The 27,693-nt window shown below is 47.8% G+C and overlaps 1 protein-coding gene across 5 annotated transcripts in view; it reads right to left on the minus strand.

The window, feature by feature from the left end:
- Nucleotides 1-27,693, minus strand: part of NAV2 (neuron navigator 2) — a 383,040-nt gene that overhangs the window by 80,999 nt on the left and 274,348 nt on the right. The window lies entirely within an intron of this gene.

Consider the following 27,693-nt stretch of genomic DNA (forward strand, 5'->3'; position numbering starts at 1 on the left):
AATGTAGTCTCCTCTAGCAGTGGGCCAGGGGACCACAAAGCCCGGGAGGCTCCAGAGGGAGGCAGCACAGCCCTAGAGAGAAAAGTAAAATCGATTTATTTGAACCTTGACTCTACCACTGACTTGGTCAGAGCACCTCCCCCCACCCCCACCCCCCAAGAGAGCCAGGCTTCCTCTCCTGCGGTAGGGTGCTAACACCAGGCCTCAGGAGCCTCTCGTCGGGGGGGGGGGGGGGGGGGGGGGGGCGGGGCGCGGCAAACCAGATCTGCAGGCACTCCGGAGATAACCAGCTCCTGTCAGCTACAGTACAGAAGCCCGGGAGCCGGGAGAGCCACAGGAAGGAGACACAGGCCCACATTACGAAACCGATGATGAAGTTCTAGGGCAAGAACTTGCTGCTTCTCGCTGCCACAGCGTCCCAGGGGAGAAGCAGCCTCTACAGACGGTGCCAGGTGCAAGGCCAATCTTTGGGGTGGAGAGAGAGAGAGAAACAAGAGCCCCATAAAGAGGGCTCCAAGGGGATTTAGCAGCATTCAGAATGCCAGGGGTTGAGTTTCACCCCACAGCACCTTTGTCCCATTTTGGTAACTCATTCCTTTAACAAGTAGGTGGTCCCCAGAGTAAGCGTGAAATTCCTCCCTTTGGCTCCAGGGGCTTGGTCGGGCTGGAAAGCCCAGAAGGATGCCTTATGGCCTCATTGTTACAAGAGGCACCAGCGTGTCTGCTGACCTCAGCTACACAAAGCCCTCTCTCCTCCAAGGCTCCTCCAGAGAGGGCTGCTGATACTCGGTCCACTGCCGGTCAGCTTTGACCAAAAGACCTCCTCAACAAACCTGTCCTGGTGTGTTCTCTTTACCAGAAGATATGTGTACCCTAAACATGAACAGAGTTCAGCACACCATATATAGCTAAGGCAAATCACAGCAAACACACAAGGTGACAACTTCATAGTGAGATCCAGGCACCCGCAGTAAGTACTTAAACACACGTTACTCCACACGCTCCTATTACCCTACAAAGCACAAACTATTAATGTTCTTTTCATAAATGTGGAAACTGAGGCTTCCAGAGGCTAGGCAGTCTGCCCAAGGTGCCAGAGCTAATAAACGGAGCTGGACTGGAACCTAGATCTGCCCGATTCTAAAACTCAAGTTCTTCTTAACCACATTAATCCAACTTAAGAGCAGAGGGAAGGATACTTTTTTAAAAAAGATTTTATTTATTTGGGGGGGCAACATGAGGGGCAGAAGAAGAGGGAGAAACAGACTCCCCGCTGAGCAGGGAGCCCAATGTGGGGTTCAATCCCAGGACCCTGAGATCATGACCTGAGCCGGAGGCAGACAATTAACCGACTGAGCCACCCAGGTGCCCAAGAAAGGATACTTTTAAGTAGATCCCAGTCATATAAGAACTTACAACTCCCACATGTTATCCTAAAAGCCCAGGACACTTTTTAATGCAATCAAATTATTCCTAAAACATCTCCAAGTAGGTAAAGAAAGGTGGGAAGGGGCAAATTCCAGACAGGGCATTGGCTGGCTGCCTTAGGTCTAGAGTAGATGGAGAGGGGGTGTGGAATCCCACCATCCCCATTACCTACCCAGACACACACACACACGCACACGCATGCACACGCGCGCTCGCGCTCTCGCTCTCTCTCAGTTCCCAATACATCTTAGAGGTCTGGGGTAGCTGAGAGAGATGGCTGTACCCCAAAACCAATCCAGCCTCATTTTGCAGTTTGTCAGGGGCCTGCCCTTAAAAGCTACCCCATCTGGGGCGCCTGGGTGGCTCAGATGGTTAAGCGTCTGCCTTCGGCTCAGGTCATGATCCCAGGGTCCTGGGATCGAGTCCCGCATCGGGCTCCCTGCTCCTTGGGAGCCTGCTTCTCCCTCTGCTTCTCTCTCTCTCTCTCTCTCTCTCCCTCTGCCTCTCATGAATAAATAAGTAAAATCTTTAAAAAAAAAAAAAGCTACCCCTTCTGGGGCAACAGGGAAGGGAAGAGAATTCAGGTCAAGAAACAACCACTGGCTGGTTCAGTCAGAAGAGCGTGTGACTCTTGATCTCAGGGTCATGAGTTCGAGCCCCACATTGGGTATAGAGATTACTGAAAATATAAATAAACTAAAAAAACAAAACAGAACAAACCCCACAAAACCAGAAACCACTCAAAATCAGCTTTGCAACCTAACAGCAGTTCAGCCCTAGCTAATTAGCCAACCCCAGCACACATGTGAGCAGCTAGTGCCAAGCTTGGGTCAGCATTAACATGCTGGGTGTACAACCTCTCCCTCCAGGACTCAATAAATCCAGCCTCTCAGGAGGCCCCCTGAGAGTTCCAGGGCACAGTCCCAGCAGCCCAAGGCCAGCTCCAAGGCCATCAGCTGTCCCAGGTTTGACTTCCACTTAGGCTCCTACCCTGAACCAGGTATAAGCACAAATCCAATCATAGAGCCATCCACCAGCCTGGAAGCCTCAAAAAGAGCATAGAACTCCCAGGCAGGTCTTGCTGCAAAGCAGAGCGGCTTCTTAAAGAGGACTCCCCCCCCCGCACACCCTCCCCTCCGCCCAGAAATAAGCAGAATCTGGAAAGCCCAGACAGGCCATGCTTGCCAGTATCCTGTGCACTTCAGTGAGTCCTCTGCAACAAAAAGCGTCCTTCCTCCAGCTGAACCCACGTTTAAACTTGTAGATAAAGCCATTCCGACAGCCATCTGCCAAGCCCAACAAGGAAGGCAGAGTGGCGGGTAAACCTAGGTTCCCATGCCGGCTATGCCTCTTATTAGCCGTGTGACCTTGAGCAAGTTATTGAACCTCTCTTAGTTCCCATTGCCTCACCTCCAAATTGAGGATAATATTGCTGGCTTTGCAGAGAACATGAAATGAGACAATGTCTGCTAGATGCTTGGCTAGCAGTAGGTGATAATGAACATTGTTTTCTCTTCCTCTTGTCTGGCTTAAAAATAGAAATGTTTCTCTTTGGGCAGCTTTCTTGTTAGCTAGCAGCCCTAGCTAACAAGAAAAAATACTCATACTTAAATCTCCCATGCTATCTCTGCTGGAACCCAGTTTCCAGAAAAAAAAAACCCACCCAGTAATTTGCAGTATTAGTAAATACAACCGCAAGTTCACCCGGCTTCTTAGATTCCAAACAAAACCTCCAACTCCAAGTCATTTTCATCAGGGCCCTCCAAACCACTAGCAGCCCTTGCCGGGGCCCACACTGCCTCTCTCCAGCTCTTTCCTCCCCACCCCCACTCCCGCCCCAAACTGAAAGGTCTCCCCCCAGAAGCCTGGAATAAGGATCCAAGACAGCTGGGTGATCAATACCCAGTTTTTCAGTCTCAACACCCTAATCTGATAAAATGGTCTGGAAAAGATTGACATGCATTACCCAAATGTCCAGGTGGACCAAGGACATTTGGGTAACGCTCCAGCTTCCTCCAGAGCTCGCAAGGTTAGAGTGAAAGGAGCTGGGGGTGGCAGGGTAAAGGATGCTGAAGTCCTGACCAGCAGCTCCCCCACCACCGAGCCCACGGGGGATTTTGGCAGCGGCACCCCTGGTTGCTCTGCTGGCCTTCCAGTATCATCCGAGGAACGACAAGGCAGGACGCGCAGCACACCCCACCCCAGGCCCCCAAAATTTTAGGAAATCATCCTACCTGGTAAGGTTTCCAGGCCAGAGCATTTCACTACATTGTGGTCCTTACAGAAAGCGGACAAAGAAGCCGGATGAATCTCACGGTGGCAACTCGTCAGCCAGCCAGCTGAGCCAGCCCACGTTGGGCCAGGGAATCCCGGGCACCCAGCAGCTCTGCTACTAAAGGACCAGTCAGACGCGGATCACTCTTCCCCAGCCCAGGAAAGAAATCCGATCCACCAACAAAATTAACCCCTTAAGTGCTGAAGGAGCGAGAGGTCAGGCCTGACCGCTAGTATCAAGTCAGCTGTGAAAAGTTTCAGCAAAGCAAAAGCGAACACCAAACTCTGAAACCATTACCGTAAAGCATCTAGTAGGAGAGCCCTCCCTATGGTCCCAGGGGAATCTGCAACAATGGGTCCCGCTGAATGAAATCTAAACGTGAAAAAACATTTAAAATCCCCACGGACTGTGCCAAAATGTTGGAAAAAAAATCCTTTCAGCCAAAAGTGGTACTATTAACAATGACACACAAAAAAATCACTGATAACCTGTCTCAGCTTATTCCATTGACAGTTGAAAGCAAAGCATTTGATTGAAATGATTAGCCTACAGAGATAACTTCTGAACCTGAAAGGGAAAGGATACCTATCTGTACAATGAACAATGACGTACATAATTTCTGGTGATGTCAATTTTAATACAGTGCCAACAAAAATACATATTAATTCCTGATGCTTTTTTTTTTTTAAAGGAAGTTCACTCTGCGCATCACTACTGTAAACATTACGGTACAAAGGCTGGGATGGGAGGTGGGATGGGAGAGAATCCTAGTTCTGGGATGGGAAGGGGTTGCACCCACTAATCCCTATTAAAACCTGTAATCAAGGAATTCAGAAGGAACTATGTAAACAGATGCTGTGAACAATGAACAACTGTTTTCCTCTTGAAAATTCAAAAGCAAAATTATGTTATAGCCACAAGCTTTTATTTTAAAATGAAGAAGGATTAAAATGCTCTCCAAAACCCCAACTCCCTCCCCAAAAATCCTACCAGTTGGCTCCTGGCAACTTTCAAAGACTTTCTCTGAGAAAGGCTCCCCCCCACCTGGCTTGGGCTACCTCTCTAGAAGGATGGGGGCCTGGGGGATCGCATGTGTGTGCTGGGGGTGGGGTAGGGGAGGAAGTAATAACCGGCTCCAAGCAGGGTCTTGTGTGGTCAGTTTGCTCAGCAAACAGAAGCCTTTCAAAGGGGGAATGAAGAGCTAGTCCTCCCCCAACCAAGAAGGAGGGAATAAAAAGGTCAGCTGGGAGAGGAAACAGGGTCTAGTGGGGCTTCCCAGGTGAATGTAAAGGCAAACGTGCCCAGGAGCAGAGATTGTAATCTCGAAGGAGTCCCAGCTGAAGTTAATCATTCACATCTCATCCCTCAGGGCCCTCCCCCCACTTGAAAAATTCTTGGAGCATCTGCAGTGGGGAGTGGGCGGCAGAGGCCAAGGTGGCGGGGGGAGGGTGAATTTGGGGAGGCAGTGTGGCTCAGATTTATGGAGACAAAAAGTCAGAATGGATCCAAACTCTGTCTGACAAAGATGTTTTAAACCATTCCGCGTACCTTCTGGACTGTCCTTGGAACTGAAGGTATCTTTACAACATGACCTGAGACTCTGGCTGACCTGTGTTTAATTTGGGTAGAACTGGATGGTGACTATATACATGGAGACCTATAGATATGGATATGGATATGGATAGACACACACATATACATTTAAAAAATTTTCCCTGTTTGCTATACTTGTTCCTTGTCCTTCTTTTAGGCAAATACAATATGTAAAAGTCCAGATTAACCACCAGCATAAATTAAGGGCTGCCTATCCATTCATTTAAGTCATTCATTCAACTAACTGATATTTATTCAGCACTTGGTATATGCCAAATCACTGTTCTAACTGCTGAGGATACAACAGTCAAAAAAAAAAAAAGGTCAAAAAATTCCCTATATTAATGGAACTTAGCTTTTAGTGGTAAAACTATAAAATAAATGAGACTAAATGTAAATTATATAGTATAAGTAATAGAGAGAAGAGCATGTGATTGGAGGCGGGGGGTTGTCTGAAATTTTTCTTCGAGTGGTTAGGGAAGGCCTGCTGGGGGATGATTGTTACTACAGACCTGAATGAAGTATGGAAGTTGGTTATGTGACTATCTAGGGGTAAAGAGCCTTCCAAAAGAGGAAATGGTCAGTGGAAAGGTCCTGAGACAGGATACAACTTGCACTTTCATTCCAAGAACCCAGAGCGTGGTGTGGCTAGAGCAAAGAGAACAGTGAAACAAGGGAAACCCAGGAGGCGGTCAGGTCAGAGAGGCCAGGGGTAAAGGGAGGGAAAGGGGTGCTTCAGGAGAGCCTGGTGAGTTGCTGTAAGCATCTTGGCTTTTTCTCTCAGGAAAATATTTACAAGGGCAAAGTTTATTGCACAAGACAATGTGCTTGGGGGCGGGTGGGGGGATGTCTCAGTTCTCTTTCTGTGATTAAAAGAATCATATCTTCAACACAAAACACTCTGAATTCTTTGTAGCTAGAGGTTCAAATTTAGCTAGGGCTTTCCCATGCTAGGAAAGATAACAATTCAGTGTGGCTAAGAGATCCAACAACAGAAGGAGGGGAAAACATGGAAGGCAGGCCAACCAACTCCATGAGAGCAGATGCCCTTTGGTGCTTTCCAAAGAGCCAGTCTTCCCCTGTCTTTTCTGACCCTGACTTCTAAACAGACCAAATTCCAAAGACCTTCTAGAATTGATAGGATTTTTCTCCATAGGAACAATGTTATCAATGATGTTAAGGTTCCCAGGTCAATTCATAGAGCCATGTTGTAAACCAAAAGGGAGCTGATAAACTCTGCCCAGGTACCAAAGAGTAGAAGGAAGTATTATTCTTGGGCTACGGTATGTACTTAGAGAAAACAGAAAACCACTGAAGTAAATCTAAAAAGATGTTCACTTGTGTCTAATGAGTACTTTATTAAAACAACAGTAATAAAGATACATTGCTCTTTCTCCTCCAACATCATCAGTTTCTCCCTTTTTATGGACTCTTTCCCACCGGCCAATTCACCAAACAAAACAAAGTCTTCTTTAACTCCATGTCCCTGTTCCCCTCTGTGACCATGCTAGTCTTCACTCCATGTTACAGCAAAACATCTTGAAGGAGAGCTCTCAGTACTCCAACTCCTGTGGCCTGTTCTTTCAATCAGACTTGAGTCCCTACAACTCCAGTGAAAAAATGTTTTGTTTCTCCCAAGAGCATCCATGGCTTAATTGTTGCCAAAGCCAATGGTCTTGATCCTATTTGAGTTTTCACAAACATGTAGCATGGTGGGCAGCTTCTTCCTCCTTGACTGGGTCTCTTGTCGGGTTCCGCCTCCCGTACCAGCACCGAGTTTCTTCCTCGCTCACTGCCTGTGCCTCTCAGTCTCCTTTGCTTGCCCCCTTCCTCTCCCCTCCAGACCTCCAGGTTCCTGGCCCTCCATCCCCTCTCTTCTCTACCTTGTCTTTTCCTAGGGGATCGCGCCCAGGGCTTCAAATACTAGACACAGACGGGCAACTCTCAGGTTTGTTTCTCTAGCCTGGCCCTCTTTGGGTACTTGACACACCTCAAATCTACCGCACCTTGTACAAAACTCTTGCTTCCAACTTCCAGCTTGTCTGCACTCCCTCTCCCAAAGTCTTCCTGTCTCAGCCAATGTACAACTATTCTCAGCCATCCTCAGTTCTCTCTTCCCTTACTGCCTCCAGTATAATCCATTAACAAGTCCTTTAGGCTATACCTCCCCAATATACCATGAACCTGGTCATTACTCATTATCTACGGGAAGATGGCTTTGGTCCAAGCCACCACCATCTCTCTTCCAACAGCCACCTCCCTGGCCGCTCAGCCTTCCCTCTTGCCCTGCGGGGCTCCATCCTCCACACAGCAACAACGATCATCTTTTTCAAGTGTGCATCGCGTTGGGTTGCCTTCTGCCCAAAACTCTCCAATAGTCTCCCAGGAAACTTGGACTAAAATCTAAATTCGTTTAGAAGGTTCTATATAATCTGGTTCCTGCCCACTCCCTCCGCCACTCTGCCCCTCTTCTTCATTATGTTCAAATACAAGACCTGGGCCCTCTAATGTACCAGCCTCTTTCCATTTCATAGGCCCTGTGCTGGGGTTCCTTCTGCCTGGAATGCCGTTCCCCACCTCTCCCCATGGCTGCCTCCTTCTTTTGGTTCAGGTCTTGATTGGGATATCACCTCCTCAGCGATATCTCCCTAGACTCTGGCGCAGTTACTTTCTACCCCGTGATACTTCCTGGCACTTACCGGTCGGCACATTATCTTCTTCACTGGGGAGAGGTGTTTGTGTTTTCCAAAAAAATAAGTAAGCTCCTTGAGGACAGGAGGGCTGTCTGCTTTTGTTCTGAGTGATCTCCTCACAGTGCCAATGGTACCACTGATGTGGCCTTGGACTAACTGGGTACGGGAGGACAAAGCGGAACTGAACATTCTGTGCAGTCTCCTGGGGACTCTTGGTACTTTCAAGGACTTCAGTTTCATGGTTCTTAATCTTTTATTTGGCCAAAGACCCATCTAAGAATCTGATAGAAGGGAGCCTGAGTAGCGCAGTCGGTTAAGCATCTGACTCTTAGTTTCAGCTCAGGTCTGATCTCTGGGTCGTAAAATCAAGCCCCGTGTTGGACTCTGCGCTTGGCACAGAGTCTGCTCGATTTTCTCTCTCCCTCTGCCACTTCCCCGCTCTAAAAGAAATAAATCTTAAAGGAAAAAAAAAAGAATCTGATATAAGCTCAGGTCTGCCTCCCTGTAACAAAAATGCATACAGACAACATTTTGCACACAATTTCAGGGGATTCACTGACCCCCCTGAAGCCTGTCCATAAACCCCAGGTTAAGGGCAGCTGCTTCTGAGTTTTACAGCACTGACTTCACACAAGGTCTAGTCCCACGTTTATACCATGATTGTTTCCTTCTTTCAGAAGCCGGTCTTAGACGCATCTGGGTCACTTTCTACTGGCTTGCTAATAATAAAACAAAAAGAGAAGGAGGGCAGGCTCTCCTGGATGGATGAAAAAGAATGGCAAGAGGTTAAGAGATCCGTGCCAACAAGAAGCATCTCATTCCTGCTGTGGACTTTTACCAAGTGTGATTTGCACTAGATGATGGGAAGCAGAGAAATACTCCCGGAGGCTTTAGCGCAGCCTTCAAAGTCCAGGAATTAATACTAGCGAGTTTGTGATTGTAACAAAAATCATAAGAAACCAGGTAAAGCTTTGGGGTAGAAAATGAACAACATTCAACAAATAGCTACTGAGTATCTAACCTGCACCAGACCAGACATTGGGAAAAACAGAGGGCAAGTAAAAGAAAATGCCCCAGCTCTGATGGGGCGACTTATTGGGAGGAGACAAACAAGGACAATCATTCTGGATGTTACAGTAAAAGCGATGAAGGAAATAAACAGGGTGCTGGGAAATGGAGGCACAGGAGGCCCCTCCTTGAAACACAGTGGTCAGGAAGGGCATTTCCGGAAGTGATATTTAAGCTTAGATGTGAAAGATGAGAGGGAGCCAGCCAGCCATCAGAAGAGAGAAGCCAGGTGTTCCAGGAGGAACAGATGTCAAGTGCAAAGGCCAGAGGGAGAGGAGAGCCGTGTGTCTGAGGAACTGAAGGGTGGCTACCATGTTTTAAGAGTGGGTGGTGTTAATGGGAGGTGTTAATGGAAAAGAAAGCTCATCCCCCGGGGAACTCCAAACCTATTAGTATCAAGTGATCCCAGTGAGGCGTCCATAAAGAATTTTGGGGATGGAATCAGTGTGCCTCTGGCCCTCCAGCCTTCTTTTTCCACTTCCTCAATTCCTTTCTGGGGCACAGGATCTGTAGCATACATGGGAAATCCACCTTTCCTGTTGAGGTGCTTGTGCAGAATTTCTGCTTCCATCGCTCCTGGCCCAGCTTACTCTCTGCCTTTGCATACGCTGTGGGTCCTGCCCTTCTTCTCCAGAGAGGAGCTCATACCGTCCTCCAGTCTTCTTATAAAGACAGTGAGCTGCATTTCAGCTTCAAATCTTTTGTCTTGTGAGCTTGTAGTTTCTGTTACCTTCAACTGGTTAATTCTTGGGATCATCTGGAGCCCACACTTGTGGGTCCTCACACACAAAAGCAAACCTACTCCTCCATCTTTAAACAAAAGGCTTGGTTCATCAGGAAGAGTATACAATCTGTTCTCCATGTTTACTCCCCACCCATTTCAAATCTAAAAACCAAAGCTTGTTAACAAACCTTGGACAGGGGAGCCTGGAGAATGTGAACATGGGTGTTGTCCGCATCTTCAGCCTAAAATCAAAATGCAGACTTTCCAACCTCAATCCAACATCAGAGATGCCTTCTCTAACAGGATGTCTGTCGGTCAACTACAAATCCATTCCAAAATGGCAGCTTTTCCAACAAAGGACATCTGAGGCCAAAGTTATTTTCAATGACAACAACAATTTGGATTTATAGACTTTATTGCCTGTTAATCAAATCTCATTTAATTCTCACAACTATGCTAATATGTATATTAGAGAAAAATAAGCTGGAACTCAGAAAATTTACTCATAGTCATAGAGCTGCTAAGAGACAGACTGAAGGCCACACCTTCAGATGCTAAATCTTGTTTGACTTCTATGACACCACACTGCTTGAGGTAATGACCACCTCCAACAGATGCCACGAACACATTTAGTGGGCCAGGGCCATCAATAGGTTATCTCAAAGTCCTTTAGCTGCTTCTAAAACTTCTGGGCTTGGTCCACTCTGGATTTACTCTTTTACCAAATTCTGTGATATCATGGCTTCTACCATATTTCCAGTTGGCTGTTCTCTTTAAGATACTGGCTGGATGTTGACTTTTATGTGCCAGGCACTGTGCTGGGGAAACAGTGGTAAGCAAAAGAGAGGTCTCTCCCATTATCCTCATGAAGCCCGTAGTCTGGTATGTGTGGGAGTGTCAGGCAGTCAAATAAAAACCATACACGTTTCACCACAAACCATGAGGCATGCCATGAAAGAGGAAAGCCATGAGAGCACCTGACAGGGGAGAAGAGAAGATTCTTATTCATAATGTCAGAAAAATGTGTGCCTAGGCTCCCTGTACCAGAATGGTAGAAGTTGACCTCCGTGAAAATGTCCACACTTGTGCCTAGATTGAGCTTTCTGCCTTGTAAAATCTAGATTATCCCATCAAACCCCATCCAAACACCCCTGGCTAATGACAGCAGCTACAAAATTTCCTGTGTCATTGCGCCCATGGCCGATAGGAGTAAGAGCAGATCAGAAAGTTAGTGCGTCTCATGTTTTGGAAACAGTTTAGAGCTAAGGCCTTCCTCTAACTTTGGTAATAAATGTGGTTATTTAGAAGAAAATATGAGGGATGCCTGGGTGGCTCAGTCGGTTAAGCATCTGCCTTCAGCTCGGCTCAGGATCTCGGGGTCCTGGGATCGAGCCCCGCATCATGAGGCTCCCTGCTCAGCAGGGAGTCCACTTCACCCTCTCCCTCTGTCCCTCCCCTCCCCTCCCCTCCACTCTTGTTCTCTCTCTCTCAAATAAATAAACTCTTTAAAATAAATAAAAATTAGAATTAAAAAAGAAGAAAATACGAAAAACAAAAGCCCAAAGAGGCAAATCCATGCAGCAATTTGTTCATTTAAGAAGCAGAAAAACGAAAGGAAATTTAAAATCATATCATTGGCTATAAGGAATTGTATTTTTTTTTAAAGATTTTATTTATTTATTTGAGAGAGAGAGAATGAGAGACAGAGAGCATGAGAGGGAGGAGAGTCAGTGGGAGAAGCATACTCCCTGCCGAGCAGGGAGCCCGATGCGGGACTTGATCCTGGGACTCCAGGATCATGACCTGAGCCAAAGGCAGTCGCTTAACCAACTGAGCCACCCAGGTGCCCTATAAGGAATTGTATTTATGTAATGGTGTTATAGGTGCATGGGGAGAATCCTAAGAGTTCAAATATTTATTTTTGCAGCTGCAAGATTATCTCTATTAGAACGGATGGGTAATGAATAAAAATATTTCCCAAGTCACCCTTTGGCTTTTTCTAATGTGGCTCCGGCTACAAGGACATCCTTGAGTGTGCCCATGGCAGGAGGAGATAATGAGGGAGGGGGTAGGCGGGACTGGGAACAAGACTGGAGAGGAAACATGGAGGTACCAATCATGGGCAGCCTTGAGCGGAGTGCGATTTAAGCCAGCAGTCTTTGACCATAGCAGCTCTCACACTGTGGAGGGGACCGCAGAGCAGTGGAGAAAACACCAAATGACTGCTGGGTTGGACCAAATCACTTCCTGACTACAGCTCTCAGACTGTTTGCCTGTTCAATGAGCTGGCTGCCACCCCAAGACCACCCCAGAGGTTCTCTAACACCCCTCCAAGCACCAACACTTTGTAAGTCCAGATCCCTGTCTCCCACTCCCTTTCAAAAGAAAATTCATTTGCCTTATGAATTTGACTGATATGCCATCTGTCCCCTGCTGGGGACAACAGCCCTTGAACTTTACTGCAGACCTTCTAGGTGTCAGGTGTTTTATCAAGTGATGTAAATACCTCATCCCACAGAACCCTTCTAACACCAGCATGGGGTAGTAGTCCCTTGTAAGGAAACCTGTTCTATATGTTAGCTTTGGTATTTCATTGTTTCCTTTGTGAGTTTATAGGGGCTATAAAATAGGTTCACAAAACCTTCAACAATCTCTAAACCACAATCTTGTCTAAGTCAAAAGAAAAAAAAAGTTAGTTTGGCAAAGAGCCCAGCTCATTCTAGGTATTTGCCTAGTCGTGACACTAGCTGAAAAGTTACAGACTGGTTAAGAATTAAACTTCTGTTTGACCACTAATTTCTAAGAGAAAAACTGTCCTGAATGAGGGAAGAAAATAAAACAGAGTGACTGGCACGTAGTAACTGCTTACAAATTTTGCTATGGGTATTGAAAACCAACTGTGTGCCAAGGGTTATACAGTGCTGATATTAAAACTCACAATAGCCCAGTTAAGATAGATTTCATTATCTCCAACTCACAGCTCCAAGAGGTTAAGTCAGTTGCTCAAGGTCACATAGCTAATAAGGGCTAAAGAACAAGTCCGCCTGATTCATAAATCAGTATCCGTTTTGGATTCTTTTTTTAAGATTTTTATTTATTTACTTATTTGACAGAGAGAGAGTACAAACAGGGGGAATGGCAGGCAGAGGGAGAGGGAGAAGCAGGCTCCCCACTGAGCAGGGAGCCTGATGTGGGGCTTGATCCCAGGACCCTGAGATCGTGACCTGAGCTGAAAGCAGACCAATTGCTTAACCAATTGAGCCACTCAGGCGCCGCTGGATTTTTTTTTTTTTTTAAGCTCTCGTTTTAACTGAGTTCTTATCATGGAGCTTACTGTGCTAAATTCTCCAGTCTTGTTTAATCCTTCTGCCATTCCCTATGTAATACCTATTATCATCCCCAGTATACATGAGGATATTAAGAAGCAGTGGGCTAAGTAACTTGCCCAAGGCCACACTGCTAGTAAGAATCCTAAGCAGAGTCCATGACTGAAACCACCTTAATCATCTCTGAATTTTTGCCTTGCGCCAAGTATCTGGCACAATGGGAATAATTTTCACGATCTCACCAAAAGCCACTTAACTGGTGGAGCATTAAGCATGCATTGACAACCTTTACCCCTTGGTTTCCTTTCCTTCCTCTTTCTGTCTCTACAAGTGTAGGTGACTCCATGGGTAGGTAACATCAGTTACTCCTAGTTCTGTACTTTCATTTAAGTTCAGAGCAAAAGATAAAAACTCTCATTCAGTTCAGGGCCTAGTGCAAACTGATGCAACATTTGTAGGTTCAGCTGCAGGCAGCTAGCTGGACTTAAACAGAAACTCCATTCTTCAGCCAAACTTCTCTCTCAAACATGGTACCAGGAACAATGGGGTATGGGTACAGAAAGTGTATGAATGGTTCAGGGCAGTCCTGTCACCAGTAGCCAGAACATACTTGAGACTATGTTCTTCTACAGTGCCTCAAGAGCATCATCTGCAAACACAAATGTCAGAATTATTACGAAAATATAGAATACAGGCTTTATGTGCAGCCCAAGCTAGTGTGCACACATTTAGCTCCAAGAATGGTCTTTGCATTGTTGTTTATAAGAACAAAAGGAGTGGAATGTCGTGAGCATCCATCAGGAGGGAAAGAGTTAATGCAGTTGTGGTTCCTCTATAGAACAGAATACCACGTGGCCATTAAAAATGATATTGGTAATCCTGATATTGATAATCCTGATAATCCTGATATAAAGATGCTCATGCTGTCGTGTCAAAATACAAAAATAAATTATAAAACACTTCTCATTTTTTTTTTAGAGGCTGTGTAGTGTAGCTCTTACAATTAAGGACTATAGAGTCATGCTCCCTGGCTCTGCCACTTCTGGCTGGCTGACTCTGTACACATTCCTTAAGCAGTATACATATCTGTTTCATCATCTGTACAATGGGTTCTTACTCCTAGAGTTACTGGAAAAATGGAATCAATGTACATCAAGAGCTTAGAACAGTGCCTGGCTCATAGCAAGTACTCAAGAAATTTTTGATCCTTTGAAAATAAAACATGTAAGTGCTAACATGAACAGGAAATCGTCTGGAAGGCACCAAGGTGCTAACAGTGGTCACAGCATATCACCACATCCTATGATATTATGACCTTTTACTTTTTCCCCTGTTTGCTTATCTGTATTTTCTATTTTTCCATAATAAAATAGAAGCTTAGTTTTTTTCTTTAATAAGAAAGAAACTCACATTTAATTTTTTTACAAAATCCTAAACTTCCATGAGAAACAGAAACCTCACCCAAATTTCTCTTTTAAAAAAGCTGTGAGTCAGGCCAGGTAATGCAAAACCTAGAGTCTGGAGAAACTACATGGTATTTCCCGGTCCTTTCTAGTTTGGTGCCCTAAAAGCAAGAAAGAATTTGCACCCTAGCACCTTGGCCCTGAATATGCACAGGAGGGCTGGGGAGAGGAAGAGAGCAGAGAGACAGGGGAAAGCCCGAGAAAGCCAGATTTCATTCGTAGCAATCCACTTAGTTTAAAATGTCAGGAAGTTTAGTGGATTAAGGGTATTATGGCCGCTATTCATAAAGGTGTTTTGTTAGAACTTCCAAATAGCAATCTGGTGAAATAAGACTTGTACAGCCTTAAATGAAAGCCTGTGACGGTACTTAAAGTTTCCTAGAGAAGAAAAAAGACCCCCAGGTATTAATTTACCTAAAGAGCAGCCGCCTGGAAGATACTGTAATGTATCCTATGTAGCCAAGCTATAAAATAGGTTATCCGTCACAGAGCTAGGAGGTTGGAGCCCAGATCACCCAGGGGTAGAGCTGCAATTAGCAGTAATGAGAGGCACGTCTGCATTCTGAGAAGAGCCGCAGCTGTACACATATTATAGACTTGCGTCCTTTAGAAAATCCAAGGACATTCAAAGCTGCTGGAATCCAAGAGGCAGAAAGCGTGTTTGATTTCAAAATCCACAATATTTTTTAAAAAGTGGCAGATGCACTTATCTCACCAGTGCATCTGGGATGGGACTGTCGCAGCAAACTCTAGGGAGAAAATAAACAGAGACTCCCTTCCGGAGCCCCCAGCAGCACAGCATGCCCTGCTAAGTCAATCGATGTAAGACCTCAGTCTTCCAGACATGGGGCAGTCTTGTCCATGAGGCTCTAAATCACATGTCTGAGAAAAATTCCATTTTCCCCCACTGCTTCTTATGAGATCGTAGGAGGTCCCGAGAGACAAGACTCCTTCACAATCAGGGGCAGGGGAGAGGTTTTTACAGAGTGTAGGAAAGGGTTGGGTCTGGAGATAGGCAGACCTGGGGGTGAATTCTGGCTCTGCAAAGAAGAGGAGCGGTTGACATGGAGCTCATCCACCTGTCCGGGCAGTTTCCTCATTTGGCCTCAGTACTGAGAATACGATGGTGATAGGACAGGTCCTTGCCCTCAAGATGCTCAGAGTATAGATGAAGGGGCAGGAGAGAGCAGGCATTTATAATACCACATGTTTGGCGCTATGATAAGGAAACGTTCAGGAGACAACATAAGCAAAGAGGAGGGTCACCCAATCTGGGCTTGGGGATTGGGGTGGTGAGGGAAGGCTTCCTAGAGGAGGTAACATTTAATGTGGGCTCTGAAGGATCAAAGCCATGCTGTGGGTGAGATGGGGTAAAGGTGGGAAAAAAAGCATTTTATGTAGAGGGCACCTCAGCAAAGGTATGAAGCAAGAGAGAGGACACTTTTGGGGGAATAACAAGTAGTTCAGTGTGGCTGGAGAGAGGGAAAGAAGGGCTAAGAAATAATGGGGCCAGATCTCACAGTAAAGCCCAGTCATGGAGTTTGAACTTTATCCTGGGGGAGACCGGGGAGCTTGGATGCATTCGCTGCTTCTGGAAAAGCCTCGGGACCCAGGGATGCAGGCATACCAAAGGAAAATGACCTCAGCTCTGTTGCCCAGGTCAGAAATCTCCCCCTACTATTTGAATTTTATCTTGTTCTTTTGACAACCTCAGCATTTTTCCAATTATTACATCTATCCCATGGAAAGCTCCAAGTCACACCACTATCACAGAGTTCATCTGCTGTAGGTTCTAGAGTCTCAGACACCACTGATCTCAACAAGCACCTACCTCCATGCAATTTATTTTCAATCATCAGACCCCAAATCTTAAGCAGGGTTGGCTATCTGGTAAACTGAAGTGACCCTAGAAGTTCAGATTTTTTTTTTTAAAGATGTTTATTTATTTGAGAGAGAGAACACAGAGGGAGAGGGAGAAGCAGACTCCCCACCGAGCAGAGAGCCCGATACAGGACTCGAACCCAGGACCCTGGGATCATGACCCGAGCCGAAGGCAGACGTCCAACCAATTGAGCCACTCAGGTGCCCCTAAAAGTTCAGATCTAAAAAGAAAACTTAGGGGCCACTTGGCTCAGCTCCCTCATTTCATGGGTGAGTTCAGGAGGAGAGCAAGTACCTTGCATGAGGTCACAGAGTTCAGTAGTAGATCCAAAGTTAGACCTCAGATTTCCAATCCCTGACTCATGCTTTCATTCTGCTCCCCGCTCCCCACCGCATCTTTCTCCATTTAGACCAGGGATGCCAAATTCCCATCCCAGTGTCAGAGAGGTCTCACACACACCTGTGCAGCCATGCGGGGACATGAAATCTCATTTGCCAATAAACACACCAGGGAAGGAACAGAAAAGATGGTTGAACAGGATGGAAATGATAAGGGAAGCTAGTTAGGGCGATCTTATCCACTAAAAAAAAAAAAAAAAAAAAAAGTAACATCACAGCAATTGAGGAAAAGAATCAATTCCATTTACGCCAAATGCTTTAAGGTAATGAAAAGTGCTTCCAGCATTACCTTATTTCAAAACATTTATCAGATGCCAGGGAAATTAAGCATGTGCAGGCATACACACCATTCTGTGCAAACGGTTTATCTAGCAAAATAACCAGGGGGAAGAACAGATCTGAGGAACTTCAATTTTCAAAGGCCAAGTGGATCAAAGACAGCAGCAGAAAAAGAAATACTAAATTTAGTCATCCCCCACGCCGGGTAGTTTTTTTCCAGGTCTGAGTCGGCTGCAGCACGGACATAGCTGTGGTGTGAATGATCTTCATCCGAGCCCCTCTTTATCTTTGCCTGAGCAGAGTCCAAAGGGTCAAGCTGGAGGTGCTGATTGCAAGCATGCTGTGCTTGTGTCCCTGAAATCTCTGTTGGCCGTTGGGGGGGGGTGGAAGGGGTGGGTGCAGAGAAAGCTCTGGAAGTTTTTGGACCTCAAGAAGTAGCTGAGGAAAGGATAATAAAGGTGAGAGAGAAAAAGAGATCGAAAAGACAGATGCAGATGAAGATAGACACGTGCCCGTTTTAGTGAAAATGAAAATTCACTATGAGAGAAACACTGAAAATGTCAATACAAATGTAAATAAAAAGGTCTAGTAATGGAAAAGCCGAGTGACTGATTTAAGCTAAAACTACAGGGACTGAGCATTCTGATACCTATGGGCTCTTCTCCCTCGGCTCCTCCACATAACAGGGTTCCTGCGTTGAACAGTCTTACAGGACACGCACAAGGCGTAAAGTGTCACGATGCTCTTGTCCCGTTTTGTGGACATAAAATTGGGAGAGGGTCACAGCAGCAGGGCCAGCTAGCAATGGCTCTGCCGCCAGTACCCGGCACTCCGTGCTCCTGCAGCAGCTGCTGCCCAACGGGCTCACACCCAAGGCTCAATGGATAGGAACGTTCACTCCGACCTACCTGTCAAAGAAGAACTGATTTCTTCAAGGACTGGCTTTTGTCCTGCAGCCAACCTGTCAAACCTATCTTTCTCCTGGTGACCACGGATACCCTGCTGGCTAAATTTAGACTGTGAGAGCATTTTCAAACCTGTCATTTCACTCCAGAGAAGGGCAGAACAGTTTCTTCCATGAAAATAATATGGCCATCCCAATCAATGGGGGGAGAAGAGGCTAGGCCCCATGGCGGCTCCCGGGTTCTCTCATCTTCACCTTACATCTCCAGGAGAAATTCCTTCCACACGTCCTGGGTATACGGACAGTGAGCCTCATTTTAAAGACTTCTGGGAAAGGAAGTGCCGCCATTTTACTTAATAACCTAATTCTGTTTCAGAAAGCTCATCGCTACAAAGTCCTTACCAATACCTTCTGCGAGACAAGAAGAAAATGATCTCTGGAGACCAGGGTACCAGCCTCAGCCACACCTCTAGTTGTGTGCAAATTATTTCACCTTTTTGCACCGCAGTCCCCTCATCTATAAAATGAGAATACCTCACTGGGTTGTCAAGAGGATTAAATGAGCAAATTTGAGGGAAGTCCCTGGCTCGTAGTAAGTATTACACTGATGTCAGTCGCTGTTACTATGGCTCTGACCACCGCTACTGCTGTGGTTGTACCTCAGTTTCTCCGGCTGTCTGGCCTCAAGCACGCTCACCTCTCTGAGCCTCACATTAGTTTTCCAGTTGAAAAGTAAAAGTCGCGCTGACTTCGCAGGAAGAAGCCCTGCAGGGTGAAATGAGGTAAAATCCTGGGAGCATTTCACCCACTCCCGGGCACACGGGAAGTGCTCAAAAACCTCAGTTCCCTTTGCCTGGGTTCCTCTCCTTATTGAAAACCTCTCTTGTTCCAGACGGGAACCATTTTCCCTGTTCTGTTGTTAAAGAATGATTCAAAAATAAACAGAACCACTTGGGACTGAAGTCATTCACAAACATTTACTGAGTTTCTACTACGTGACGCTTAGTTCCCATGTCCTGGCTTTTAAAGTGTTCAGGACAGATGGACAGGGTCTCTGTTGTCAGAGAGCTTATCATCTAGTGAGACTAAATCAGGAGATGCTCCTGTTCCTGCCCTGCTCCGGAGCTGAATCTTCCTTGAATCTTCCTTCAGAATAATAACTACCATTTATTGGCCTTATCACACGTAGGCCCCACACCTACCCCAGGGAGAAGGGCCTCTATTATCTGCATTCACTGCCTCTAAGTCATTTGGTTAGTAAGCGGCTGAGCTGAGATGTGGCTATTCCAGCCAAATTATTTGGGGAAGAGTCTATTCCAGAGTCTTTGTTCTTCACCACTGCACTATATTGCCTCAGGTTCAAGGTCTTGCATCAGAAGAAGCATGAAAAGAAAAAGAAAGTCAGATGAGAAACTCTGACTCCCCAAAGCCCATCTGGTGGCTTCTGGAACAGGGGCCATGGCCAGAGCCGGGCAGGACCGGGGCTAATGCTTGGAATTTGAAAAGCAACCCAGTGGATCCAGAAGCTATCTTCCTTTAGCACCACCTCACAGGAAGGTACTGGAAGGCACAGGCAGGGAGAGGGAATCTGGGGGAATAACAAGGCCTCACCTCTCAGGGAAGGAGGGTCTGAAAGGATTAACTGTAACCTGATTAGAACATCAAAATGGCCCAGCATTTGAGCCCAAGGCTTCATGTTCCATTATGTTCCACCATTTCCTCAGTGGCAGCAGGGGTGCTCTGGCCAGAGCCCTGCATTTGCAATGCTGCCCGGCTCCAAGGGGTGCAGCAAGCTCCACGGGAGGGGAAAGGCCAAGACTTCTGTGCCCATTTCACAGAAGGAGAAACTGAAACACAAAGAAGGTGTGGATTGCATGAGAAACATGGATTCTGAAACTCAAGGTTCTGTCTTCAGAACATTGCAGGCTGGTAGGCTCCCCCTTTGACACACAACACAGAAGGTACAAATTCAGCCTTTCCAGGTGCCATGGAGGGGCTGTAGGGCCAGTGCAAGAACAACAGCTACTGGGAATTCTAGGTGAGCTTCTGGATGGCCTACAGGTATGTCCACCATTGGAGTTCCAAGAGCCCTCGTGTTTCAGAACCAACTTTCAAGAATTCCTGGGGTTTGCCAACAAGCATGGTTGCCAACTCACTCAGACTAGACAGAATTCTAGGTGTTTTCTTTTCAAATTTTCCTTAATGCCACACAAGCTCCTCCATGCCCTCCAGATATTATCGTTAACAATATGACAAAACCAGAAGCTAACAGAATGGCTGCTTTCCTCACTGAAGAATGGGAGCCTTGGATCCCAATAATTCAAGGTGGCTGGTGACAAGTGAGGGCTTTGTTCTCATCCCTGGCTTTCAGAGGCTAGTGAGGGTCTGCTTCACACCCATAGCCCTGGATCATTTATTTGAGAGAGAGAGAGTACACAAGCAGGGGGAGAGGCAAAGGGAGGGGGAGAGGAGAAGCAGACTCCTTGCTGAGCGCAGAGCCCACCATGGGGCTCAATCCCAGGACCCTGAGATCACAACCTGAACTGAAACCAAGAGTCAGATGCTCAACCAACTGAGCCATCCAGGAGCCCCAGGAAAAGAATATGGGCAGGTAGGTGGGCATAAACCCCACACCTCTCCTTCCAGTAGGGCCTGGTGGCCTCCTTGGAGGCAACAGGCAGAAGCCGGTGTGATTCTTCTACCAGTTGGACTTAAGTGTCGTTAACTTAAAGATGGTGGAAGTGCGTAGAAAGAGAGTAGGAGAGACAATGTCGCACATCTTGTACTTTGAGTCACTTGACCCCTGGGAATGGCTAGGGACAAAGTATAATCATTGGAGACAAAGGAGCAGCTTATGTTAGAGGGTCAGACAACTGGGTTCTGCTTGCCATGTGACTCCAGGCAAATGACCTAGTCTCTCTGGGTCAGTTACATCATCTAACTTGAGGATGGTGGTGATAGTTTTCCCCTCATAGATGGGAATATGCAGATGAAATGGAATAGCAATACAGATCTTGTTTGAATCCAGGCCCATCAATTCCTAGTTCTATTTCCCCAACTCTGAGATCAAATCCAGCAGGCTGTGATGTATACTAAGGCACTGCATATTTCGAGCACCTGGCACAGGGGAGGGGAGGAAGGCACTTGTTCTTTTCCACTCTCCACGACCTCAGAACCCCAACTCTCTTCTCCCTGACCTCCCTCCTGCTTGGGTACTTGCTAGAGGGTTTGTTGCTTAGGGCAGAAAGCATTTCTCCAGCCTCACTTCCTCCCAGCTCATAGGACAGCTGCTCCCACCCTGGTTTACAACCCATTTATGGTGGGACAGCCTGGTCCTTGGGTGTTTGTGTAGTGTTTAATCATTAGGAGGTGGCCAGCTCTAACACCATGAGCTGCAGAGCATCTACGAATAAGTCAGCTATTTGCCTCAGTGCCTCAGTGTCTGTTTTCAGGAGGCTTCTCTTGAAGGACACGGGGATAACCTCTGACACAGCCTGGAGCCGGGAGACGTACTCCCGAAGGGCGCGGCGGGCCATGGCTACCAGAGGTGAGCCTTTACGTGTCAGACGGAGGCACCTACCAGCCTGGAAAACACAGTCAGCTTTCAGAGATGGGACTTCCTTGCCCAGAGATGAAACCTCTAGGCTCTCCTCTTTCTCTCGTCCTGTTTCCCTCCCTGCCACGCCTGGATGGCTCTTTCTCCTCCTCACCACTCACAAATCCCACGTGTTTCCCAAGATGCACGCCGAAGTTGCCTCCTCCAGGAAGCCGTCTCAGTCTGCCCTCTGCCCTAGCATGCTCATTCTAACCTCCGAACCAGAAAGCACTGACCTTCCGCTGTCTGCACTACCCCTTCCCTCAGTTGCCCATGACCCGGTCTTTGAGATAAGGGAGAGGGCTTTGGTATTTTTAAGGAAGGCTCCACCCCAGATCCCTGTGTCCCCACGACACTAACAGAGCACCCCATACCTAGTAAGTTTCCGGCAAGTGCCACGCCAGACAGAGGGACAGCCACACCCAAGTCATCTCAGCCAGACTTGCTTCTGATCCTCACTGAAGACCTACTCTGCGCCAACCACTCTGCTAAGGGTGGAACCAGCGCCGAGAGTGAGAAAAACAAGGGTGCTCATAATGAAAAAGCTGGGGAGACATGACTCATCTGGCCCAAACTGGGGTTCAGTTCAACAAGTGTTGACTGAGGACTACTATGTGCCGGACACTCTATTATTAGGTCCAAAAACCCAGTGATAAATAAGATAACCCCTGCTTTCAAATTTAGCATGGAGAAAATAGAAAAAAAGAAAGTCAAGATAGTGTCAGAAGTTAAAGGATGGTATGGGGTCCCTTGGGAGCACCAAGGAAGGAAACTTACTAAGTCTGAGATGCCCAGCTGGGTGACATCAGAACTGAATGCTGACAGAAGCATATGTGTTAGCCTGGCAAAGTAGGGTCAAGGGCATTCCATGGGCAGAGAGCCTCAGAACAGCGTGGAGGATGCTGGAGACAGCTAAGAGTTTGGCGCGCGGATGATCCTGATGTGGGCAGTGAGGCCGGTGTGGCAGCAAGGGTCAAGGCTGGGGGCACCTCTGGAACCTGGCACTCTGTCCTGTCTGTGATGTGGGGCCACAAAAGATTTTAAGCAGGCAAGTGATGCACACGGTCAGCTCGCCGTGTCTACATGGGGGACCATGTGCCGAGTAAGAGGAGAGTGACAGCCCAGCAGAGGGACGGGGCCAGGAACCACAGCACCAGAGAATATGCCAGGAAGTGGGGGGATGAGGCACAGAGAAAGAGTCCCAGCACTCTGGCTCCGGCTCTGGTGGAGCTCAAATCTGAAATCTGGGAGCTGACCTCGGTGGTACCAGAGTGGCTGAGTCATTAGCATGACAAGTGCTGCTTGTGTCCCCTACAGACTTCCTGCAGGGACATTCAAGGCCAGGGCCCGCATTAGCCCCACCAGCTTGCTGGCTTTGCTCTCTAGCCCTTTATTCCAGATCATTAAGAGCACAGCCCTCTGGGAGGCTACCTCGGGCCTCTGTTTAAAGTGAGAAGCAAGGACATTTAATTGCCTCGGCTAGACACCCCGCTTGACTCCCCTCTCCCTTCCCCCTGCCATACCCCCTGCCCGCTCAGTACCCCAGACCCTCCCACAACAGCTTCATCATCCCCCAGCATGTGTCTTGAAACATAATCAGAACCTGATCCAAGGCCCTCCTCAAATTATGGCTCTGATCTTTACTTCCAAAAGCGAGCGGGAATTATAGCTTGGCTCCAAGAGATGTTCAAATCCACAGGGTCATAAACCCTTTCAAGTTTTGTTTCAAGACCTTTGCTGGGGATTTTCACAGGTTTGCACCTCTGATGTTGTTACATGGTGGTTAGTCTGCTGGTTCCAAAGAGTGGGACCTCCTGCCAGGATGCGGAGTGTGTACTACTTTGGCTCCTGCCACTTACCCACTGGGGTCTCAGGCCTTAAGTGGCATCTTCTGCTTTTTCTCCTGACAGAGTATCCCAAGCACGGGAGAAGTAGGGGGACCAGAGCTGCGCGAGCAGAATCACAAAGAGAAGGGTATGCTGAGGGATAGTGATGCTGCGGGCAGGTGGCCGCGGTGCTGCACCTGGGGCTAGAAGGACCCATGCTTCCATCCTGGCTCCTAAGTTTAGGCACCTGCACCTTTCTGTGCCTCCCTTTCCTCATCTGTGCATTCTAATTCTGTGCTTCATAAAACTTGCTGCCATCCATTGAGGGCGTGGACTGGGCTGACACTGTCCCCGCATCACCCTCATTCACACTTCAGCAGCTCCATGAAGTGGGCTCATTATTTTTATTTTTCAGATGAGGACGCAGGGGCTCAGGATGGCTAAGGTAACCAACCTCTCATGCAGCTGAGAAGTCACACAGCTGAGAAGCAGCAAAGCTGGAGTCTGAACATGTCGGCGGGGGGGCGTCAAAGTTTGAAATCATTTTTCCAAAAGAGGTAGGAGACTGGGTCAAACCATTCAGTCTCCCACAGGAGAAGCTAGCTCCTGGACACCAACAAACCCATTTTTTTGAAGGCAGGCTGGGGCCATGGCTAACTTCTTTTGAGGACTGGATGAGGACTGAGTATAAGCCAGAGCACCCAGGTGAATTTTGTGCCGCCCATGGGTTGTTTACCACTGCTAGTGCCTGACCGGCCAGTGCCCTGGTCTGGTTGGGCAGTGTCTTCTTCTGTTGGGTGGTGCCTGTATCACATGGGTTTACGTATTTTGCACATTAACCCTGCACCACGGAGCTGGACCGTTATTCGCCCATTCACGGTGCACGTAATGAGCAGCCCTTTGAGCCAGGCACTGTGCTAGGAAAGAGAGTCCCCTGCAAACAGAAGTGACTTAGTTTGCTTTACTGATGCTTATGGTCGAATGGGGAGTCATAATACACAAATAAAACCATGGGATGTGAAACAGACTTGATGCTCTAAAAGATACTAACAGCTGAGACCTTGTTAGATAGAGTGATTGGGGGCAACATCTCTGAGAGGAGGGTGATGTGTGAGTTGACCCCTGAAGGCACAGTAAGTCAGCCTTGGAAAGGCAAAGGGAGAGGGGTGGGGGCACAGCCAAGGAGAGGAAACCGCATATGCAAAGGGTTTGGCAAATTCAAGGCCCTGGATGGAGGCATGAGTCAAGGAGGGGAAAGTGGGAGCAGGTGGGACCAGAGAGATGGGCAGGAGCTAGAACATGTCCTACCTTGGAGGCCATAGTAAAGAGTCTGGGTTTTATTCTACGTGCAGTGGTAGTCCACTGAGGTAAAGTTTTAGGCGGGGGGCAGAGGGGATCTGACACATGTGTTAAAGAAGATCACAGTGGCTAGAGAATGTACCACACAAAAGGCCACAGAGGAGACAATGAGCCCAGTCAGGAGGCCACAGTGGGAGCTCAATGAGAGATAAGGGCAGCCTGGACCCATGGGATGGCAGATGTGGGGGAATGGGGGAGGGAAAAAGAGAGAGAGAGAGAGAGAGAAGGAAGCAGAGAGATTTGAGAGATCATTTGGAGGGACTATGCCCAAGACTTGCCACTGGACGAGATGGAAAAGGAGAGGGAACCTAAGTTTTCAGCAAGACTTATTAATCATCCTTAGGATAATGTTAATTAAATATATAGCAAACATCTGCTACAGTATACATCAGGCTCTGCAAAGCCTGGGAATGCCAAGAAGAGTAAGATATTCTTCTGGTTCCTCTCTCTTAATTTAGCAGGGGAAACCACACTCCACGTACCATATAGTTCTTAAGTAGGCTCTATATCGAACATGGGGCTCAAACTCATGACCCTAAGATCAAGAGTCACGTGCTCTACTGAATGAGCCTGCCAGGCACCCCAAAGGAGACCACATACCAAAGGCATGTAATGTGCTACCAAAGGTGAGGGGGAGACCCTGGATGGATGAGAGACCCCCAGAGGACCCTGCTGGGGTTAGGGAAGAGGGAATAGGGAAGGGAGGCTTCCCAGAGAAGGCTGGAGCCAGTCTTAGAACATGAATGGAAATTACTTGGGTAGGAAGTCTGGAGGTTTTTTTTTTTTTTTTTTTTTGAGGCAGGGGAAGAGAGAGAGAGATGGGGAGGGGCAGAGGGAGAGGGAGAGAGAGAATCTTAAGCACTCTTCATGCCCACGCAGAGCCAACTCCGGGCTCAATCGCACAACCCTGAGATCATGACCTGAGGTGAAATCAAGAGTCAGATGCTTAACCAACTGGGCCACCAGGTACCCCCTGGAGGTTATTCCTGATTATTCCAAGAGAGAGCTGGATTCTTGGACTAATTGTCATTGGCACACCCCGACACCCAGCCCGCTTTTAGAGACAGGCATCATGATGTCCTGGAGAGCATATTGGCTTTGAAGCCCGACAGACCTGGGCTGGAATTCAAGACTGCCTGTGTGCCCCTGGGCAAGCTGCTTAGACTCACTGACCCAGACTCCTCGTCTGTGAAACGGGGCTAACTCCTGTCCTGTTCAGTCCTTTGGGACATTAAAGCAGATACAGAAACCATCTGAGAGAATACCTGGAACACAACAGATGCTCAATAAGGGGAGCTATGGCTGCTAACGAGACTCAGAGCACAGACTGCAAACTGCCCACCTGCCTAGCAGCTATGGCTGCTAACGAGACTCAGAGCACAGACTGCAAACTGCCCACAGTCCTGGGCAGCCTCCCAAGGAACCTCCATCCCAGCTCAAGATGCCCAGAGCTCTTGTGAGTTGCTTCCACACTGGCCATGGAGAAATGGATCCCTTCTCCCCACAGGAACGCCTACGGTACAAGGCAAAGGGTGCCTGGAGCCCACCCTCATCTGCCCCCACAGGACTCAGCCAGCCGAGCCAGCTCTGGCTGACTGGAGAACACACAAAGGGGCTCCTGCGCTCCCCTCCAGTGCACCTGGGCACCCAGTATGAGGCGACAAGCCAGACCCCTTCCAAACCCAAATGCCCTGTGGTTCTGCCGCACATCTTTCTCGGCCGCATGCTCATGGCTTTCCCACAATGCATGTCAAGACAGCCCAAAGCAGCGGCCAGAGAGGACGGCTTTTTCAAGCCTCATGTCGCCACCGGTAGGGCTATGAGTCCCTGTCCCGCAATCTCAGGGGAAGCTAAGGAGAGGCAGGGGTCTGAGCCCACCGAGCCATGCAACCACCTCATTTCCCTCAGCCCCCTTTCATCTCTGCCGCACAACCTTGCAACATCCCTCAAAATGTCAGAGTCTCCCTTCAGATCTTATTTCAGGCAATTTTACAGTGCTGAGCACCACAGATTAATGAGGGAGATAAATCAGAGTGCACGGTGGACGAGGGGAAACAAGAGGGCTGCGGCAGAGCAGACAAAGCCCGCCTTCTCTCCCGGTAATACTGAGACATAGTGAAGCCACGGGGTGTGCGGTGGAGGCCGCTCCCGGGGAAGGGCGGCTGAAGGCAGACCCTGAGTCCAGGTGTGATCAATGGGACAACGGCAACTCGGAAGACTCTGCTGGAGGTTCTGACACTGAAGTAGTTAAATGTTCTCCAGGGGAAAATAATACACCTGCAGCTTCAGGAGGCCCTAAAATCCTCCTTTCCTTAGGAGGGATTGAGTTCCCTCCGCAAGAGCAGAGCCTGGCCTGATGCTGAGCTGCACTCTGGGTGCCCCTCTCACTGAGCCTCCAGAGGGGGACAAATGAGACCTGGGAACGAGATGGTCTTCAAGGTCAGCTGTCCAGAGGCTGTCACCTTGGCAAGTACCTAGACCGGTGCTAGGCACTGAGAAGATGCCCAGCAATTACTCATGTAGCTCCAAGTGACGTTCACCTTCTGGAGGGCTGGAAAGTGAGCCTTTGAACAGAGGAGGAAGCAGACACAATGACCGAAAGCAAAGGTTTTGTGCCCAGAGAGACCCGCATTCAAATCCTAACTTTGCCCTGTATAGCAGCATGCCTATGGCAAAGGGATGTCACCTTTTGGAGCCTGTTCCCTTATATGTCAAACCCATAGTCTTCTTGTATGAACCCACTCCAAGTGCTGTTCGGCTCTCCAGGACGCTGGTGTACCTTGTGAAGCCTGCCAACTGAATGAAATATCACAGCATAGGGAAGTCCCTCCAAGTCCCCGACACTGCCTGTTCCCAAGGCTGACTGCCCCCTCTCTGCAA

Source organism: Eumetopias jubatus, unplaced genomic scaffold (assembly GCF_037043125.1).
Source record: "Eumetopias jubatus isolate StellerSeaLion01/CBP00866 unplaced genomic scaffold, mEumJub1_p1.0 scaffold_13, whole genome shotgun sequence".
Taxonomy (NCBI): Eukaryota; Metazoa; Chordata; class Mammalia; order Carnivora; family Otariidae; genus Eumetopias; species Eumetopias jubatus.